We start from the raw sequence: 21,779 nt of genomic DNA on the forward strand, positions 1-21,779 counted from the left end.
AGTAATCGTTCTTTGTAATCTAACGTAATTATAACATACCTCGGCTAGTGTAAGTCACGATTTGAACTATCTGGCGTGGCGAGAGTTTTAAAAGTAAAGTCCTTGTTAAGCTGTATACATAGCAAAAGTTAGTGAGATAGGTTTCGATAGCGTGGTCCGAATCTGATTATAATCGCGGCCAACTCTTTAAGTTGCGGCTACACTTAATTATTTTTTCTAATGATTATTTTTTTAATGACAAAATATTTATTTACCCTATAAAGTTTGAAATGACAAACTTGCTTATTGATTGTCAAAATTCTACCGCAAGGATCCGAAAGTAAAGCCTACCTCAAACCTAAAAATAAGCGGCAAAAGAATCAGCGAGAATATACTTTTTTACCAGTAGTTGTTTACGATTAATTTAATTATATTTTTAAGATGTCCTCGATAAAGTTTATTGTCTTAATGTGCGTTATTATAAAAAACACGCAAACATTTCTTAATTTCTTTTTTAATAATACTATAATATCATTAATATTCTTATTACTTATATTTGCTAGGCAATAAAAGTAAGTAATTAAGTGAATTTGCAAGCAAAATAAAGTTACCTATATATTTTTTTTAGATTTAGAGTTTTTTCTCTTTTTATCACTAAGCAATCGTTACCGGAATATTATTTAAAGCAGAAAAGTATGTTTTTATATTTTTATTACGTTAATGTTTTAAATTTATTAATTAAACAGCATGCGGTCAGTGAATGGACATTTAATTTTTTCTCCGACATTATTATTTAAGCAAGGTCATTAGCATGTTATAAAATAAAAGTAGAAATAGCTAATAATTTACATAACCTCTACGATTTCATAAATTATCCATTAGATACAAAATAAAAAATCTAATTAATTTATCCTACATGAACATGTAAATCAATAATAACATTTTTATAATATAAAGGAAATATTCATTAAAATTGTAAATTATTATCGAGTCAAGTGTGTAGCCAACCTTAAATTGAGACCGTGAGTTAAAGCGGCCGATAATCCTGGATGTAAACACGCGAAACACGATCACCTCCCAGAGACCGCCTTCTATCGTTCTTGGTTAAATGTATATAATTCCCCAGAAAACGCAGAACGAATTCACCTTCAGCATCATTTACTGTAAAAATTAGTAGTTATAACTATCCAACATGAAAAAAATATAAATTCAATTCTAAATCAGATTTAGAAGTAAAAACCATTAAAATTGACGAAGGGACAACGAGAACGCTAAATTAAATTCAAATATCGAATGAGGAAGTCGCCACCGCCCCCTCGCGTCTCCGCGAGATTTATTATATTTGTCCTACGCTTATTTCATTACCGCCTGTCCCATGGATCCGAATGAGACCGTTACATTTTTAAACATCGAATCGGTATCGATATTATGAGTTATAAACTAACTTAACCTTTGCACTTAAAACCTCTTTTATTAACATTGGTTTTTTTTTTCAGGTACGGCAGCTCAATGGTGACATAATTTTAGACTAACTTACTACTTTCAAGTCTGATTATAAATGCATTAGACAAACCTTGCATTATTACTATATGAATTTGATAGGAAGTTAAGTTTAAGGGCTGCAAAATATTAATTGACAATAAGGTATGAATATACTTTTCAATTTACTAGTGTTTAAAAGTTTTAAAGAAATGTATAATACGTAAGAAAAGGCTTCATGTAACATAATCATCTAAGAGAAAACTTCATAAACTTAGAGCATCATTAATAACTTTGAACGAATTAGTTTGTGCGATTTAATCTGTCGTTTTCACGTATGAAATTACTTATGAATAGAAAGCAATGAATGATTACCTATCTCGTTCTCACTTCAGTACAACATTATCAATCTAACGCGAATCGAACAATAGCTCGCATGTTTGATTTATACAGTCGTTTAGTAGAAACATTACGAGTAATTATAGTTTGACTGCTTAACTTTAATGCTTTTTACTACTATTTTTATTAATTATTTTCCATTTAATAAATCTTTATCGATAATAATTCATTTTTGAATTTGCATAATATAATGAACTTAACATTAAAATTATTTATATAGAAAAAATGTCATAAATTAAGGAAATATTCGGGTTTGTTTGTATTTTAAAGTACGATTATATTTAAATAAATGCGAAAACTAAAAAATGATAATAAAACAATTATCAAAAATATTTCATATGTAACAGGTATTTCCATCACCGATTTAAAAATGTATTTACCGAATAAATGCCATTAAGTTTCATAACGATTGAAACTGAAATATACTTCTTCTGCTTCATTGAATCGTGAAAAAAGAGAAAAAATATATAAAATTCTAATTATTGCTACATATCGAGGTATCTACGGAAGCATCTGTAACGCAACCCAACTGTCAATTGTCAACAAATCCCAAGACGTTTCGCTCGCGCTACACCTCCACAAAAGCCGAACAGAAGTAGGAGCTCAGCTCACGAGGTTTTCAAGGGTGGTGGCTTTCGGCGGGAAAGCGGCTCGAAGGGTGGGGGAGGGGGCGTGATGGCTCGTATTGATTTAGTGCCGTCGTCGACGGAGCTATGTAGGTGGGAAAGTATCGCTTTGTCGCTTGATGCGCTTTCTTAAACGGTAGGTGTTAGTATGAAGAATATAGTTGTTTGAACTTAGTTCCTCTTTTAACTTGCCGTTGAATTGTTACAACTATGGGGGTTAATCAATTAGTACCGTACTATAATTATTTTTTCAAATGTGATAATCTTAAACATAAATAAATTAATGGTTTATTATAAGTGAAGATGTAGTTGACTAAATGTAAGGAATCCATATTATCTCACTGTCTTATGTGTAGTAAAAGGCTTTAAAAAGTAAACTGTCAATATTATATTTATAAAAAATGACAAAGTATAAATAAATTAGTCTTAAAATATTAACAAAAACCCAATAGTGGTTTAGAGGAAAACGTACATATGTATTTTCCTTTAGATTCATCAATAAAACTTCAAGTTAGATTTGAAATTATGTCTTTATACATTAGACTGTTTTTCCTTTCTAATAAGAAAATAATTTTGCTGCAAAGCGCTTTCCTGAGCTGCAGCGCTGAATTCCCCTGAGGCGCTCCGGCGTCGAAGATTTAAATGGATATTTAACTTTAGTCTCGAGGAACCCAAAGTCTATTGCTTTTAACGTCCACGGACAGATAGGTTTTTTCTTTAGAAACTGGCGAAGCTTTTAGCAAATGTTTTTAAAATGGCTGGAATTAAAAAAAATACTCCGAACTGTTTGTTTTTAATCCTTGGCATTCTTTTTCAAGGACGTTTGTTGGAGATAATAAGTAGTTGAATAAAAGATCGGTCAATTTGAATGTTTCTTCGAAAACATTTATTGGAGCAACTTTTGATACGAATTCGGTACTATTAATTTCAGCAAACTGCTAACAAGATTTTTCTAGTGTTCTTCATTTTGGAATAAACATTTTATAACTAATAACTGTCCATAAAAGTAATAAAACATCCCATCAATTTTAAGGGCTTTCAATCTGACAACTTTGTGAATTTCATCAAGCTAGTACCAACGGCATCCAAGAGATATATAAAACGTATGGCTTCCACTGTTTTATTACGTTTGGGAATAATTAAGCAGGTCACATCACAAATATTTTTATTGATATCCATTTCTCACGTTTCAGGTTTGTTGACTTACTACTTTCTATTGGCATATCTTGGGGAAAATGGATTAGAAAACATTCATCAAAACTAGTTGAAAATTAAAAAAAAATATATAAAAACTGTTCGATATAATACAAAACAATTCGTTCATTTTACTTACGACAAATTACATAATTACCTATATGTAATAGTGATTGCCCATATACCTACATCAACACCATACGATTATAAGCCGGTTGGCGTGGTTGGTGGATGCTTGCCTTTCACGCCGAAGCTTGTGGGTTCGATTCCCACCCAGGACAGATATTTGTGTGCATGAACCTGTCTGTTTGTCCTGATTCTGGGTGTAATTATCTATATAAGTATGTATTTACAAAAGAAAAATAGTATATGTAGTATATCAGTTGTCTGGTTTCCATAGTACAAGCTCTGTACAAGCTTAATTTGGGATGGGATATTTTTTACATATATCGTACAAGTCTAAGATGTTTAATATTATATATATTATGTGACATAACATGTCCGTCAATGCCAACCTTATTAGCTATTAGAATGGGTAAATATGGCTGGCGAAACCATATTTTGTTTTGAAATCCCGGTTGAAGGACACAGGTGTTTGGCATTTGCCAATAGAAAAGCTAATGAGTCAACACATTTTAAGAGCACACAGACACTCTAGACACTCTAGTTTACCCATCACGCATCAAGTCATTCTTTGATACAATTTTTACCTCGTCATTTGAATATTATTATAATGAGACCGTTTCAAGTAGGTAAATTCAAATTTAGACCTCCAATTTTTTGGGTGCCCTATATTCAGTAACTTGTTTTTTTAATTTGTAATGCGTGTTCTTGATTGCGTGTAAATTTTTATTTACCATCTTACATATATTAAAAAATTAATAACGATGTCGACTCCAAACCAACGCATGATTTTCATACTATGCGTAAACCATAAACACTAAAGTTGTAATAAGTATCACCGAATAAAAAGAAACTATAAAGGAATTAGATATTACCTAATCCTGTATAAATGGGAGAAGACCAACTCACTTGCATTTTTCATATCACTTTTATTTTTTATTTTTTTATATGTCCGGGATGGCAAATGACTCTACTTCACCTGATGGTAAGTGGTAGTAGAGTCCAAACGCGACGACGGCCAGTACAGTCGGGAAGAATGTTCTGTACTAGCCGTCACCGCCTTGCCGGCCCGCAAGATGCCTCTTCCAATTTGATAACATTTATCTGTAATATAACCTCTCCTGTATTTTCCCGTCACTAAGACCTGTTTATCGTTGAAGCAGGTTTGTTTACAATGATTACATCTGACCTTTGTAACTTGTCTAGATTAATTAGCGGCTCGAGTTTATGATCACCGATGCTTCATGAAGTAACTGTATTGTCCGATGTGTTATGCGAGATAAAAATCTAACTATTTACGCACTACAATTAGTCATTTTAATTGCTAATGCACACTTGTTAATATAAGACGTGGCTACAGGCCGTTACAAAATTTTACTTAGAAAGTTTTTCAATCAATCATCAATTGACAACTTTTTTTTTAGTTTAATAAAAAGCAAAGCATTACATTCTCACAACCATACGTAAATAACATAATAAATATAAAAAAATTGTATATTTTTATTTAATAGAAAGCGGACTATTATTAAACTTATACTTGGTCAATGAACTGTCAAAAATGTTCTAAAAAATACCCGGTTTCGTAAACCTGTGCGGGCGTAAAAATTTATGACCGCAGTGTTTGCGCCTACGTAGCCGGTCTTGGGTTCGCTTCCTACTCAAGATAATTATCATTTTAATTACCTATCGTAAAATTTTACCTAAACTATTGTTTTAACTCGCTCGTGAAGTAAGACCTTGTAATTATCTTATATCATAATTTAGTTTTTTTTTATTAATATAAAAACAGTTTCCATGATAATAAAACTTTATCAACACATCTTTAGATTACAATAATAATATACTTTCAACGAATGCGATAGGTTTCTAAATTTAAATTTAGAAAAAGTTTAATGATAATTTTCTATCAATTGTTTTAAACGTTGATAGAAATCATTGATAAATGATATTTCACATAATCGACTCACTGAGCGTCCTACTCAAATTTAAAAGGTCAAGGCTTCCTATTTTATTAAGAAGATGTTCTTGGAGCTTGAACCGTCACGCTACTCAATTACGACGTCGTGCATAACGTGAAATATAATATAGACATTAGCTAGCACAAAAATTAGCAACAATACATTAATGAATTAAAGTAGCTATTTATAATATAAACATTTCTTTTTTATAGAACACGCTGTAGGTACATTATATATCCAATTAAATTTGTATACTACACAGTATTAATATCTTATAATTTATTATAATATAATAATAATATTCTGGGACACTATTCACACACGGCCATCGGACCCGAAACTAAGCAGAGCTTGTACTATGGAAACCAGACAACTGATATACTACATATACTACTATTCTTATGTAAATACATACTTAAATAGATAATTACACCCAGACTCAGGACAAACAGACATGTTTATAAATGAGAATCGAACCCACAACCTTCGGCTTGAAAGGCAAGTATCTACCAATCACGCCAACCGGCCCGTCATTATATTAATTGACAGTATTGTCACAGATTATAGCAAAATTATTAATATAAAAGAATAGGAATATATTTACATACATATTATGCGATATCACGGTAAACTTTTAAGGTTGTATTCGCTATTGATAAATTCATAAAACTTTTTATACTTAATTCATCATATTATCATAGGCGCTACTACTTGATATTTGCGATTCAAAAAGTCACCCGCCAGGTAGGACTTTCGAGTGATCTTTTATTTATAACTACGTAAGAATTTTTTGGTCCCCTACTAATGTTCTTTTTATAAAAATAATTAAGTTACAAAAAAATAATATATATTAGATATGAGGTATATGATTTTTTTCAATTCGCTTGCAGTAGCTTTAACCAGTGGACATTGTGCTGGTACAACAGAGTCACCACCATACTCTTAGTTATCTTTCCGACAAAGATCAACACTTATTGTTGTGAAATGGTTTTAAAGGTTGAGTAAGCCAGTGTTATAGCCTCAAGCGACATATCTTCTTATTTCCCACAGTTAAAATGGCATTGACGGTGTAAGAAGTGTTTTATTTACTTCTTACAATTCTATGTCTCAAGGCGACCATTTAGTCAGGTGTCAATTTTGTCATTTGACGACTTCATTTTAATGAACTTGATTGGTATTCTAACGTATAGTTAATGTGTAATTTAGGCCTTTTTCTAATTGTCATTGTCATTCTAATTTGAATCACGACGACAAAAGAAGTTTTTTTTTTATAGAATAGGAAGGCGGACGAGCATATGGGTGCCACGACTACTACATACCACCTGATGGTAAGTGGTCACCAACGCCCTTAGACATTGGCATTGTAAGAAGTGTCAACAATCGCTTACATAGATAATGCGCCACCAACCTTGGGAACTAAGATTTTACGTCCCTTGTGCCTGTAATTACACTGGCTCACTCACCCTTCAAACCGGAACACAACAATATCAAATACTGCTGTTTTGCGGACCCTCGTACTACCCAGACGAGCTTGCATAAAGCCCTACCACCATTAGAAGTAACAACCTGTAAATTACTGCTGGTTTAAAGTATCGTCACCTTTTGGGGAAAAAGAGGAGCTTATTCCACACTACTCCCTCCAATGCAGGCCGATGGATACAGATGTGGCAGATTTTTAGTGTAATCAGACGAATGCGACCGCCAAGCACAAGAATGAATTGATTATGATGATGAATGATGAATTATAATCATCACGACAAGAAAATAGTCAAAATCAATCAAATTAATATACTAATATGCTATACCGAAGTTTCCCTGGCTCACACACCTATTCGACCGGGATGCAACTAAACCGAGTATTGAAATTTGGCGGTAGAGTATATAATGAGTAGTAGGTACCTACTCAGACCGGCTTGCACTTGGTCATACCATCAATTAAATTATGCTGTTCGAATTGAACAAGTACAATAGTAGTGAACCCACGAGGCCGGAAACCAGCGGGTGTCCTCTACCATAATTATATTCACGGCCGATATTTTTGAACTTTCACGTGAGTTCTTATTTTTTTCGGAATTTTTTTTTTCTAAACTTTTTGATTTACGCTGTGAGTCGGATTCTGTGAATGTCGGGAAGTGTCGAAAGCTTTATACGACTTCCAAATTTATTTTGTTTTAAGTGATCTTTTGACATTGTCGTATACATATTTAGATATTATATCCGATACCTACACGACAAATATAAATATACGTTCTAACAAATAAAATGTATATATTTTTTATTAATAAAGTAAATATCCTTGATATGAAATTAGAATCAAACTTTATGGTCAAATTTTAGTATATATATATGTAATGTAATGAATGTTTAAAATGAAATGAATATTTCTTATTAAAGTTAAGTTGGACTACACTTAAGTATATTTTTAAATAAGGAAAAATAGTTAATAAATATATGTATATTTATATATAATAACGGGAATTCACCGACAAGGTCCAGACGCGTCCGACGTAAATCTTTTTTCCTTTTGGGCCGGAAGAAGTGCAAGGGAGCGAAAACTAACAGAAAAGAAATGGGCTCGCTTCTAGCACTTGACCGAACTAATTGTTTTAGTTGGGAAACAAATGTAGATACAAAGTATATTGTAACTAAGTATATAATCATTATAAAAATACATAAGCCAGCTAAATTTGCTACTAAAGTATAGCATATATAAGAAGAGCTCGTTTTCCTTCTGTAAGATTCAATACCTCTGTGGCGCGTCTTAGGTTAGGTGCATCTTAGAGAAATTTAAAACAATCATAAAAATATTTGATAAGTTGCCCAATATTACAAATAAGAATAAACTTACAACCGATTATAGAAGAAATAAATAAAAAAATATAATATAATTAATGAAATATATACAAATGAAACAGACGTTAATCAGAGTCGACAATGGCCTAGAATAAGTTAATAATCCAATTAAAATTTCCTTCGACTTCTGTCCTGGGTCGTGTTACAAATTCGTATAAATCTCTTCGAACTCGTCCGACGGAAATAGCACTTCGTCCGTTAATAAATCACAGTCTATTTAAGCAATCCCAAACGAAAAATCAAAAATAAGCTGAATACATGTCGCCTTATACATAACTCTGTCACATAAAAAATATAAAATCTTTTAGTTTTTTTATTTTTATTAAAGAAATAACGAAACTCGGATGTACATTTTAGTGTCGTAATTTTTTTAATAAAAATCAATAATAATCGGTATTATAATCAGCGAAAATCGCACTCAGTTCGAATCGAATAAAATTATTGCTTATGAAACGATCGGCATTCGAAATGAGGTTCGACTTGTTGCTTTGTTCTAGATATTTCACATTATAAGTCTGAAATCTTCCTTAGCATTCAAAGGTCTACTTGAATCTAAAACTTTTGATAGTAGCATACCGTGGGAATGATATCAAATTGAATGCCAAAGGAAATACAAATCAGTTAAACCAGTTTAAATGGTGAAATCAACGCTACGAAATTAATTTGAGAGAAAAATTTACTGATCTCTCAAATTTATCTGGGATTTTGCGCATTTTATCGCACCAATAAATGTCAGCCACCGATCTTTTTGACGTAATTATCGTGAGTGCTAAATTTCGGGCCATTTGATTTGTTTTACGTTTTTACTTATTTCATTATCATATTAAATAGGCAAATGTGAAAAATGAAATAATTATTATTCATCAAAACATTTCTATTTTATTTTAATTTCATTGCAAGCTCCTGTTTTTTGTTCAGGTGAAACGTTTGAAATTTATGAATAGTTTTAAAATTCTATATTCATATATTTTTTGTAATGTTAGAGTACGCTTTGTTTTACCGTCTTAGAAAATAATATTAAATCGTGTCAAAAACATAATTAAAATAAAATTTAAACAGCATTAAATATTTAGATACCTTAAAGTTTCGTAAACCAGTTATATTCAGTTACACTTATCTCGTTGTTAAATATTGTTGACGGCGTACAAAACTGACCGATGTAATTACCGACATTTACAACCTCCGATAACATTTAATTAATAATTTCTTTTCAACTCTTTGTATTTAGTCGTAATTTAAAAGAAGCAAACGCGTTATAATTTATTCCAATGACGTTTCGGATTGCAATCGTATTGTTGGTTTGTTTTTTTTTTCATATAATATATAATACGATTATGAGAGTGTGAGTGAATGGCGGCTTTTGTGCATGATTAATATTTTTATTGACTATGTTAAATTTATTTTATCTGTGGCTTACGCCTGACGTCACTGGATGAAAAGGAATTCCGGAGTGTAAAATATAGCCGATCGCCACCGCGTGTTGCAGATACAATGTCCGTTACATACCAACAGTAGCTTACTAAAAATATTATTTTATTATTAACATGAAAATGACAACCCAACAAAAGTTTATATATATTTTTTCGAAATAAATTTTAAAATTACTAATAATGTTATTGTTTAATGCCGATTATGGAGATAAAAAAAATATGATTTATACAATGCAAAATTTTCTTATTAATGGTTATTTTACTGTTACACGGTACAACGGTACCCACCGTTTCGTCTGTGAAGCGTTAGACAAGTTCCGTAATTAATTGTAAGAGCTGATTGTACCGACGACAGGGGAATGATCCATTAGATTTATTGACTCTTATGCTCTGATTCAACATCGTAGCTATTTGCAAGTTGCTTCAATCGTCAATAATGCGGTGAAAACAAAAAGAAATATGCGAATGAAACATGACAATGTTCCATTGACAGAAAATTTTGAAAGAAATTTGATTCAAGCTTCTTCTCATTAGAAACGCCTCTCATATAGATAAAAAATATGTCGTGATTCAAATTTGTCATATTAAGTGCGATATTTTAAAACGAAATGAGTGCATAATATCAAGGTCGAATTGCACTCAAATAACGTAATATATAACGTTGTAAAACGAAACGTTTTTACAGTTTCACTTCTATCAAGAGATTCGAGTAGTCCGCGTTCCTATTTTTACATATCAATCAACAGCCAATCGTTGTCCACTGCTGAACATAGGCCTCTCCCAAGGTGCGCCAAAGCTCCCTGTCTTCCGCCTTCCGCATCCAGTTGGTGCCCGCCACCTTCTTAAGGTCGTCGGTCCACCTGGCTGGAGGGCGCCCTACGCTGCGCTTGCCGATTCGCGGTCTCCACTCTAGGACTCGTCTGCTCCAACGGCCATCGGTCCTACGACATACGTGACCAGCCCACTGCCACTTCAGCCTGTAATTAATTTTGCAAGCTATGTCGGTGACTCCGGTTCTTTTCCGGATAATCTCATTTCTGATCTTATCCTTCAAAGATACTCCGAGCATAGCTCGCTCCATAGCATGCTGAGCGACTTTGAATTTGTGGACTAGTCCCGCAGTTAGTGTCCACGTTTCGGCACCGTGCCATGTCATGGCAGGTAAGACGCATTGGTTGAAGACTTTCGTCTTCAAACATTGCGGTATAGACGACTTGAGGACTTGACGAAGGTTGCCAAATGCTGCCCATCCCAATTTTACATATGTATTTAAATATTTAATTCTTTATGTTACGAAATAGCAGAATGAAATGAGTTTAAAATCGTTATCAATAAACAAATCGACACGTACATTGATGAGCTATATCGATGTTCGCAACAAAAATCGTTGGTGGCACACACTTAATCATGTATGTGCACCTGCCGCTATACATATTCATTAGTGCGGTATCGCTCCAGTCAATATCAATGACTGTTTTCGCGACATCGCAATGGCTACGCAGATAATATGAATATATTTGAATTAAACGCTAAGAAATAATAAATGATATTTACATTAATCAAATGTTAGTAATAGATAATATTATACGCGTTTGAATTAACGGAGAAGATTAACTTATGTTGATAAATTTACATTTTCTTTTGTAAAATGATTCTGACAGTCGGTTACTTCGAATTAATTTTGATTTTTGTTTTAAAAAAAATATAATCATAAAATATAAGATTTGAATATAAAATTATTTACTGCTTCAGATAAAATACAGTTTCAATTGTTGTTTTTATTTAGAACCTAGTTTAAGACAATTAAGAGCTAGGTATAATAAAATTAAATTACTTTATAATCTCTTATTATACATTCAAAAGATTGGATAATTACAGTTACTTCGAACAAACATTGCACTTTCGAATAAATAAAGACTATTTAAATAAGAGAAATTAGGTCTTGAAATATAATACAGTCATTATTAATTTCAAAAACTACCGCTATATAAGAGATTTAATAAAGAACAATAGCGATATGCAAATATAACCAATTAGAATTGTTACATAGGAACAATAAAGAAAAATTCAAACCAACTGATTCAATTTAAAATGAGACTCGTCTCGGTTCCGCTTGGGCCGCGTCGATCGGGACGAAATTGAAATGAGAAAAAAAATACAGGGAATAAATAAAAATAGAGATCCCGCTACAGCGCAAGTCGCCGTTGAAATGAAAATAAAACAGCAAAACGCTTTTTGTGGACGAAATAAATTAAAAAGTGTGTCGCGATTTTGAGAGTAGCGAGTTTTGTGTCCCGAACTCTATGCCAATGTTATTCCGTTAATGGTATTTAGATAGCTCCAGTATATCTGCATGTTTGTTTCTATTTACTAATAGTCGATAACATTAATTACATAATTATTTCATTATTTGTGTTATTGTAAGATTAAATTGAGATGACGATATTATTTCATCAATATTAATAATCGGTGAATAAGTTAATGATTTTTATTTAAATGTTATAAATTAAAACCAAATAAACCATGCAATAAAAAAACTAACTTGATCTTGCGTTTTAATCAAAATGCTGCTGAATTTTGACTGTTTATTATCTACATAATTATGGTACTTAAAAAAAACAACAAAACGATAGAGGTGCAAGGTACTTAGCCACTGAACTATTCGTTGCCTGGCGACCATGAAAATAAATAAATATTACTTATAGACTAATACTATAATTATGAAATATGATATTCGTTATACAAACTCGCAAATTCTTGAGCGAGAAAGTGTATTTATCTATATTTTTACTACTCACTAATTGATGTATTGCGTGTTCAAAAATATGTTTACAAAACGTAATCATATTCAATGCATTGAAAAACAGAAGAAATATATAAAGGGAGAAAGTTATACCTAAATTATATTTGTGGGCCGTCACGCTTTCCCGTGGAGGGGGCGATTAGAGGGGTCCTTTGAGCCCACTGGGGCGGTATCTATAGGTATTGAATGCTGATTGACATTTTTTTCCACTCTTTGTTTTTCAATTTACTTTAATTATATTTATAAGATGAAATAAATATTAGATTAAAAAATTAGCTGGTATAAATATCAATAAAGATCAAGTAATTTTTTAAAAATAATCTGAGCCACATAAGAACACAAGACAAATTCTACAGCTCTTGGAATACATAATATATCTATGTCATCAGGTAGATTAAATAATAATAATAATAACAATATCCTGGGACATTTTTCACACACGGCCATCTGATCCCAAGTTAAGCTTGTACAAAGCTTGTGCTATGGAAACCAGACAACTGATATACTACATATACTACTTTTTTTTGTAAATACATACTTATATAGATAATGACACACAGACTCAAGACAAACAGACATGTTCGTGCACACAAATGTCTGTCCTGGGTGGGAATCGAACCCACAACCTTCGGCGTGAAAGGCAAGTATACATACTTTATACATACTTTTGTTGCGCGTTTTTATTCTTATATTTCCTATTTAGATATTATTTTTTTATATTAAAGGAATTCTTACATATATCATGTATATTAAGAGAAACAAAATAATTAAAGAAAAAAAATGCTACGCATTGTCTTCCCTATAGATAGGAGTCGCTTGTAATCCGACCGCCACTTAGGTTGTGGGGGCAATCGGCTATATACGCTACTAACACTTACGTAGTTTTCTCGAGGAGCAAAATTACACTTAGCTGTTACTGTAACCTATTTATTGTTAAGCTGTAATGTATTATTTAGATTTTAAATTAAGCTTAAGCGTTGATTTATGTTTTTAAGTTATCAATCCATTTTTTCACATATTATACGCATCTAAGTCAAATTTACGCCAACTCTGCAGCTCTATATTTCGTGTTGTACGTTGTGCATTAATTGTATTTCAATACTTTGTAAGAAAATAAATTCATATCTGAAATAGAAAACAAAAAAAATCCACGGATAAGTTTATCAAGACTGCTTATATTCAGGAATAATCTACGTTTCACATTTATACGAACAGCGTAAAAAAGGCAAGTAGTTCAAACTCAAACTAGCTCAAAACAATAGGTACGAACAAAGTTTCGCCCAACAGAGAGGCCGTCCTCAAAGAGAGCGTTTAGAGGCGTGAGAAGATGCTATCCCGGCAAGAAAGTTTAGTAAGAATTTTTAATCAGGCGTCGTTAGGGTGTACTGTAGTAGCAAGTGCGGGGGTGGCGGGGCGGCGTCGCGGCGGCGGCCGGCAGTGCGCCGCGCGCGGCCGACGCGCCGCCCGCCCAGCAGTCGCCCGCGCTCGCCGCCGCTCGCGAACACGCCGCAGTCGCGCGCCACCGCCGCCGCCGTCGCGATGCCGTCACGCGTTCGAATCGCCGCGAGACACGACACGCTCGCGCTCTGAGCTCGCGCGCGACACCGCACGAAACTGAATAAGTTCGACAAATCCTCCTCCTACCTGGACCACTATATAGACGGACGAGTGAATCTCGCCACCGGTGATAGTTCTACACAAGTTTTTCATTTTCTAGTACAAAATTGTATAATATCCTCGGTAGAGAGATGAGATTAGTATTTTTTAAAGTACAAAATATTGTAATATAGCAGCGCTGTAGCGTCTATAGATTACCTTTTAATAAATACAGGGTCAGTTTTGTATGAATTCATTGTGATTGTAGTTTAAGTCGCCGAAACAATATAGCCACTCTTCATACCGTTAGAGATTACTGGAATCATTTTAGGTAAGTTCCTGATAAGAGACATGGGAAAATATACAACTAAATAAAAGTTATAATGGACTTCCCTTTGAGCACATAAATTTACATTTAGTGTTAACTAGTATGACAAAGTAAATAAATACACTTTGATAATTTACAATATTAGAAGGATACACAAGCGATATATATTTATTTTTTATGTCTAGACACTCGAGTAATGATTGCTGTCGAGAGTCGACAATGAACTCATGATTTCGGTGTTATAGTAGTCTCCTAAATCACTATTTGAGTACCGGGCGACAAGACTTCGCTACTTGCAATCCACAAATTGTTTGTCCCGCCCCTAACAATGTAAATTTAGAACGAACGAATGCCGATCGTAAATCGAACGCTTCGCGATTGTTTTGAATATAGCAATGAAATGTTGCAGCGCCTAAGAACCGATGAATGCAGTGCTATGTTCGCGCCGAAATCAAGATAAATCTTTTGTTTTCACTTGAGCTCGCAAATGCGTTGTATCGATACTTTCAACAGAACAAATCTGATAATTAAATCAAGGCCGTATTAACATAAAGCGCATATAAATATAATTATATACAAGATAAACGGAAGCAATGTTTCCTTTTTTATAGCAATAAATAACGTATCTTAGTCTGTGAACATCAAATTAGGAACGATGTTAGACCTTTTGCTTCGGATGTGTGAAAATATTCTCACATATACATTACCTAATTTGCAGCTTAATGTTACATTAGAGATGCTCTTAAGCCCATGGGAATGTTCGATACTAGTGTAAAAAGTGTAGTACGTTTTATCTTTTGTCAAGATTAACAATAATAGAAAAGAGTTAATGTCTTGGATTAATTTTAATTTCTCTTTCTTTTTATCGTATTGTTCGTTTCTTGTCTCCATTATGCTTCAAGTTAATTAGCAACGTATTAATATTATATATAAAACTGGCAATCATTTAAATTTTTTAATAAACATGATTTAATAATTAATAAATACAATTTATATAGCACTTTAACTATAAAATTCAATAAAAAAATTATAAGAACAATTAATAGTGATTTTTACAATAACATCGTATAACAAATATTTTACGTAAATTATATCAATAAATGTATAATATAATAAGTAAACAGTTACTGTCAGTTTAAATAAGTATCTAGTTATTTTATTTTATTTTGAGTAGGTATATAAGATATAATCCGAGATGGCCTTTTGGTAAGAACTCGTGAATCTTAACCGATGATCGTGGGTTCAAACCCGGGCAAGCACCACTGAATTTTCATGTGCTTAATTTGTGTTTATAATTCATCTCGTGCTTAACGGCGAAGGAAAACATCGTGAAGAAACCTGCATGTGTCTAATTTCATTGAAATTCTGCCACATATGTATTCTACCAACCCGACTTGGAGCAGCGTGGTGGAATAAGCTCCAAACCTTCTCTTCAAAAAGGATAGGAGGCCTTAGGTATATAAGAAAATAATACCGATATTTATTGTAATTATTTGAACTAAAAAAAAATGGAACGTGCATTTTACGTAAAACACAATAAGACACTAAATCATAATTCGTTCTTTGTTATGAAAAATACAAAGGAAATTAAACTAGCCTAGTTTTTATGCAAAAGACGCGTGGAGCTAACGGTGTAAGATATAACGAAAAGTCCCTTTAAAGGTAACAATGCCGAAGCATGACTTGAATGAGCTTGCGCAAGATTTTTTGTCGGGAATCATTTAAACGCGACTGAAGATATTTTTGTTGTTACGTTTGGCGTTATTGTCATCAGGGTGGCAAGTGAAAGCGAGTCTTATTGTCATTTAGCACGCAGAACCACCCGTTTGTATTAATTGAAAATTGCATTGTGCACTGAAATTAGAGCAATTTAAATATAGGTAGCTAAAATTTAAATGAAAAAATGGTTTGGTATTTAATAATTATATCAATAAATGATAGACATCTAAATTATCTTTTATATAATAAACATTTAATAGCAATAAATTGAATCATAAACTTATCGATTAAAATCAATAAACACTATAAATAAATTTAAAAGTTGTATAACCAGTCATTATTTTAGAAATCGTAAATTATGCTCAGTAAGAAGGTATTTTGAAATTATATTTTTTATAGATAACGGACTCTGAGCATGTTGTGAAGCAAGCGTTGACAAGTCTCGGGCCCTGACCCCGTTCGTGACTTTTATATTCTCATCCAAGATCCATTTCCTTTATAAGTACTTATCTATAATATAATAATTTAAATAAAATAACCTTATAAGTATCATATAAAATGATTTTTTTTTAGGTAAAAATGAAACAGTTTTTTATGTGCAATTTACTTTATTCGAACTGCGAAAACATTGATATCACAAACACACTGCTAGTGCCATTTGCGTCTGAGTGTGTAATAAATCATTCTCAAAACGAGTAATTAAAATACTGGCGGTGGAATCAGGCATTTTGAATATACGCGTGGCAGTGAGCGATGCAAAAACACGAAAGTGATATTGCACGCCCGGCGGAAATATGAAAACAGTGGAAAATTGCAATTGAAAAAATAGCACGCGACAAACATTGCCTTTTTATTGGTCTATGGCACTTACGATCTTTCGAATAAACATTATAAATTGTATCAGAAATCAAAATATACCTAGACATAAACATAACTTTTAATTTAATTTTATTAACCTGTTTATTAAAATCAATCCACGATAATAAAATTGACAACGACAACATTAAAATACGATATAAAATTTTGCATTCTATATTTAATTATTAAATTAAAGTTTTCTTTTCATGTACCTATATAATTTTTTTACGTCTTAATTTAATTGCCACGCGTACTGATTATATAAATTAACATATCGTTATATATCTGGTTTTAAAAGCTATTTTGCTATTTCATCTAACATATACCCAAGCTATAAAACGAGTAATTAAAATTGTATCGCGTAAGAACTGGTAAAACTACCTCATAAACTAAAATAATACTGTAGAATCTGACAGAGTGACAGTTATCTTAGAGACGATCGTAAAACATGTAATTACCGCTATAATCTCATTAAAACAATTAGGGTTAGTAGTACAGCTTTGTAAAATGGTTTGTGGGTCTATAAGTCATAAAGGTGGATTCGATCCAACAACGTCAGTATGTAAGTCGAGATCGTTTAATGGATATAATAATAATCCGTAACAGCCTGTTAATGTCCCACTGCTGGGCTAAAGGCCTCCTATACCTTTTTTGAGGAGAAGGTTTGGAGCTTATTCCACCATGCTGCTCCAGTGCGGGTTGGTGGAATACATGTGGCAGAATTTCAGTGAAATTAGGCACATGCAGGTTTCTTCACGATGTTTTCCTTCACCGTAAAGCACGAGATGAATTATAATCACAAATTAGGCACATGAAAATTCAAGCGTTCTTACCACTGGGCCTTCTCGACTTATAATAATTATAAATGAATAAATTTATTTCTCCATTATATTACAAAGCTTCTTCTCAACTAGGAGACTAGTGCCTAAAAAAAGTAGATTCTAGAGATATAATACGTAGATCTTAGCTGAAGGAAAACATCTTGAGGTAAATAAGAACAAATAAGTATTGCATAAAATATTATTATTGTTATGAAAGTCTTATACGTATAAGTATTTTAGTTTAAAGGATTACAATGATTTAAATATTATATGGCTATAAAAATGTTTATACATAAATATTTTTAGACACTATTTCATTGGATTTAAATAAAACGTAGTTTTAAAAGAAATAATACAAATATATACTATAATTGCAAAATTAAAATAATATTATGTTTTTATTCGTTATACAAAACTGTAATCAATTACAGTCTAGATTGAATAATTAGTGATTTTTTTGTATTTTGTATTTTATTGTTGTTATGATGAAATTCAAATGATTTTGATCACACAGAAATTAAAACACGTTCCGCCATTATTTTTTACGATTTCAGTTTTAAATTACATTTTAATTTACATTTACAAATTACATTGAATTAATAATGTCACTGTTAAAAGTGCGACGATATAAAAATATTTAAAAGTTATTTTTATAAATTCAATTGTTAAGTTCGTAACGATAATTTCTTATTTACCTCCAATTATTTATTTTCTATTTCACAATATTTAAATTTACTTATTATATTCAATTTTAACTATTCATAAATAGTACCTACATAACACGAAACCAACAATAGACCTTCTAAAAAAACATATGTTGTAAATATATCAAGCTATTCAAATGTAAAAAATATTTTTTTATTCAGATTTATTGATACAAATACCTAATTCTTGTTTTCCAAGGTCTTATGTTTTTCGACGTCAAGAAACCCAGTGAATCATTCGGTCCAATTTATTATCGTCAATTAAATTGTATAAAAGCTTATGTCACTTGTTCAATTCCATGTCTATTAAAAGATTTTACAAATTTAATAGTAATTACTGTTATAAATCACATATGTCGTTCTGGTCCTGTTGGACCTCTTCTCTGTGCAGCGCAAAGATTTTAAAGTCAATCCGGCCCAGCGGATTGGCAACTGGTTATATAACTAAAATTCATATAAAAAAATCTTTTTTCATCATGGTGCTTTGTTCATCGTATAATCTAAAAATAACTATCAATAAAATTTAACCAACTAAACATACGAACTCATATACATTTGCTTTTATTCTGTTAAATGAACAAAATTGTTGTTTGAAAATTAAATGGAAATACATTAAATTCTATCAGCATTTATAGCCAATTAAGCAAACCTAGGTACTATCTACCCCATCTCGGTGAAGACAACACTTTCGTGTAACAACATTGCGTGACTGTAAACACAGAGATTCTTGTTGTAGGGCACGCCGACTATTTTAAATTGTTATGTATCTCATTCAGCATCTAACGTATGGATGTTTCGCAGCGATCAAGACGTTTATGATGGCGATATTTATTATACTAGACCGGTTAATGTCTTTATAAATTCAGTTTTAAATGAAATCATAGTCAGTGTTTATTTGAATAAGCTCACTTATAGCTCATTCAAATATTTTATGATTATATTAAATGTACACTCATCTTCGAGTTATTGAAGTGTTTAAAATAAAAAATAAAAACTGTAGTTACGATTCTTAATATTTATATTGTTATTATTATACGTTTCTTTTTATAAGTATAGAATAAATATAAAGATTATTACTTTTATTTTATAAGTAATTTATAGCGATTTTTATCAGTAAGTGTGATACTGATAGCTATAAAAAGTTTAATTAACGCGTCGTTGAGTGCAAATATGGCTTTAAAATCCGGTCTGTAAGTGTTAATATCGGATAAAAAGTTGTGGCGATCTTGATGTTTACTTAGGAAATTAACTGCAGGTCACTACTGTTCTAATTGTTGGTTGGGAAGTTCTTGCATTATTTAAGAAGTCATTCAGTTAATTTAATGTTGTGTCTGTACTGATGAAAGGCGGGACAGGGCGATATCACGCGATAAACAATATTTATTACGTCACATTAAAATTTTTACTAGACACTTTTCTTTTAAAATTAAATCAGCTATATTACAATTCTACTAAAATATAGCGTTTGAAATGTATAAATTTATGCAAATTGTTATGAAATCATATATTAATAGGTATTATTTGCAAATGTTAGAATGGTAACAGTTACTGTTCTGATAAGTATATTATGTATTGCCAAAATAATATTCTAATGTCTGAGGCTAGTAGAAAGTCGTCCTTAAATTCGCTTCGTTCAATCCCGCCTGCTTGCTATGCAGGGCGGCGCGGTTCGCTCTGATTTTTGCCCGATGTCGACACTGAGCTCGAAATGTATTAGCGGATTTAACTCCTACGGAATAAGTGCCGTGAATCGAACGATTTGTGACGAGAATTTACTATTAGATAATGCTTTGAAACTTCCATATATTCTTAAAAAAACTGTATATTCTAATTCTAGAAATTGGCCTACTCTCCTCTTATAGAAAGTGGTAGGACCTTAATCCACTACGCTGCTGTTTGTTATACATGAGGCATTTCATTCGCCACAGTCATCGAGTACGGTACGCGCACGAGATGAAACATAAACATAAATTAAAAACATAAAAAATAAGTGCGTGTTCAGCTATGATGTTGGGCAAAAAGCTCAGTGAAGATGTTCTATCCACGATCCTGACTCTCCATTCATATGTAGGCAGGCATTTTACCTATAACATTTAAATAACAACACGTATCGATTTCGTAAAACACATAAACAATACATGAAAATGTTACATTGTTATGATACGAGTAATAAAAAACAATGTATTACATTGATCACCTTTGTATGTTATTATATAATACTGAACGCGTGGTTCGCAATTCGTATCAAGGCATTCGAAGAGAATACAAGTATGATTACAAGCACCTGCTCAACGCGTACGTAACCATACACAAACAACGTGAAGATAGGAAGTAGGCGTAAACACGCTTATCATATGGATCAACCAGCCACTGAGTTAAATATGACTCATCGCATTAGCAATTTAATTAGTCGACATCATTATATCTGGCTAGTCCTATCAAACATAATTTTCAGCACTATTTCTTTCATTATTTTTACCCTTAATTAGCTGTTAAGTATATATTTTTTAATATTTATTCATATTATAATAGTATAATATATTAATAGATATAAAAGAATAACTTATTGAAATAGAGAATTCTTTAAATATTTTCATGCAATTTCATGATAATTTTAATTGCAAAAACATATTTATTTTTTATAAGAGAAATGTCGAATAAACTTGTTGCGTATCATTATGTCATTTAAGATTTTATTTTTCAATTAATCATTTTGCAACATACGAGTACACTTTAATGAAGCCACTATCATCAGAATGTATTTAAGGTATTTGATGAATTGAGATGATAATCAGGTACTTATGTATTTATAACAAAAAAACTTTATTTATAATTTATGTATGATGGTTTTTGATCCGAATATTTTTAATAATACACATACATATACATTTTTAATTTATCAATTATAT

At 31.9% G+C, this 21,779-nt stretch overlaps 1 protein-coding gene across 3 annotated transcripts in view; it reads left to right on the forward strand.

Annotated features, from left to right (window-relative positions):
* The window catches only part of LOC126772714 (homeotic protein antennapedia-like), a 172,755-nt gene that overhangs the window by 89,490 nt on the left and 61,486 nt on the right, over nucleotides 1-21,779 (forward strand). Inside the window, exon 1 of one of the 3 annotated variants that reach the window (XM_050493239.1) lies at nucleotides 14,322-14,771. The exons of the other annotated variants lie outside the window; for them this stretch is intronic. The gene's annotated coding sequence lies outside the window, so the exon portion shown is untranslated. Of the gene's footprint in view, nucleotides 1-14,321; nucleotides 14,772-21,779 lie in introns of those variants that run through there. 3 annotated transcript variants of the gene reach the window in all.

This window comes from Nymphalis io, chromosome 13 (genome assembly GCF_905147045.1).
Source record: "Nymphalis io chromosome 13, ilAglIoxx1.1, whole genome shotgun sequence".
Classification (NCBI taxonomy): domain Eukaryota; kingdom Metazoa; phylum Arthropoda; class Insecta; order Lepidoptera; family Nymphalidae; genus Nymphalis; species Nymphalis io.